The sequence below is a fragment of the Perca flavescens genome, chromosome 7 (genome assembly GCF_004354835.1).
Source record: "Perca flavescens isolate YP-PL-M2 chromosome 7, PFLA_1.0, whole genome shotgun sequence".
Lineage (NCBI taxonomy): Eukaryota > Metazoa > Chordata > Actinopteri > Perciformes > Percidae > Perca > Perca flavescens.
The window spans coordinates 32,235,673-32,237,460 of NC_041337.1; positions in this window are offsets into that span (position 1 = coordinate 32,235,673).

The window sequence follows — 1,788 nt, forward strand, 5'->3', positions numbered from 1 at the left end:
ATTTAGGAAATACTTTAATTTTAAGCAATATAACTATTTTTGGAGGGGGATTTCTTGGTTTGCACTGGCTGCATGACCTGTATCTGTGTCTGACCTCGGCTTTGGGGTCATGGAGGTGTCTGATTTGTCACCATTGTTCTGCTCCTCTCTGAGGTGAGATGAGCATTGTTCTTCAGCATGCTTCTCATTCCTCACCTCTCCGTCTCTCCCTCCCACTCATTAACCTTTCACTAACCCTACCTGACTTATGATGTGTTCCATCATCCATCTCGGAAGTCGGAATTTACGAGTTCCAAGTCAGAAAATTTCAACTGGAACGCCCCCTGAAGTCTGATTTACGGTACCTCGAGCAAAGCCGAGCTCAAAATCCAAGATGGCTGCTCTGTGCATTAACAGTAGTAAAATCTGCAGTAATATACAGTTCATTAGCACGTCAGTCTTATTTGTGTCTCATTAAACCCGTCGTACAAATAGCACTGTCCAACTTCTATCTGTGGACATGTTGTTATGCTGTTTGTGTGCACGAAATACAGCGTAATGCCTTGTTATCAACTGGTATTGCTAACAATGGCTAACCTGGCTAGAGCGGTTATTCAGACGTGTTGTACTGGAATGCGGTCCACTTTCGTGTGATGTCAGTCCTAGCTCCGGCTTCCGACTTCTGAGGTAAATTAAAAGCAGCGACGGTGGCACCCCGATAAAATGAAACGCCACATCCAATATTAAATGAAGTTAACTGTTGACACAACACAGTAATGGGAACTATTTAAATTAGCTTGATACATGGTCAGACATAATTTACTCCTAACAGGTTATCGCCATGTCTACTTTGTCCATAGCAATCCCGCCAGACAGTCCCAAAACGTCCCAGTTAGAGAATAAATGCCGTAAACATATTCTTTGTAAATCTTTAATAAATAAATATGTCAAGTAGGCCTGCCTTGTTGCATGATCCACATTTTCTTCAACACTTGCCATTTCAACAGCTTGCTGGCTCGAAAGTTATGGTTGTTTCTGATAGTGAAGGGATTTTGAGAACGGATGTCCAGGCTTTATCCTGGAAATGTACTTCCGTTGATCCAGACTATATCCTTAAGGCCCACATGGCCAATTGAATGGAAAGACAAACCCTAACAATACAGTCTGACCCAACCTATATAACTCAATAGCCCAACACGGACAAGCTAATGCAAGAGCAACAGGTTATTTGAGGGGCACGGTGAATCAACTTCAACTATACAGGCTTTATTCATACTTTATCTAAAGTCAATAATACTCACCCTGCACAGCAGCAGTAGCTTACTGCATAGACCCTGGAACAGAGAACTTACGTGCTGGTAAATGTTTCTTCATGTGTCTGATAACCTTGTTCCTTGAATATTTCCGTGGCAAAGAGAAAGAAAGAACCTTACCGGGCAGGCAGACGTGCCCTCAGCAAAGACCATGAATCACACAATCTGCTGATATTATTAGCTCCTAACCCAGGCCAGGTCTATTCGTAGACTTATTCTTCCATTTTTAGGAAGAAAAACATAAGACAACAACAGGAGAGGCAGAGCGAGGCCTAAAATAAGACAAAAAAACAACGGGGTGATGGATTACTCGGAGACACCCGAGAACGATGACTTCCGTGACCGTTTTGATTGTTTCCTTGAGAAAAAAAAAAGGTTACAGGAAGACAGGGGAGGGGGGAGCGCAAAAAAAATTCCCTCAAAGGGGAAATCAATAGAGTAACCTTCCTTTATTTGTACAGTTACATACAGCACATACATGCTCCCTGACTGCATA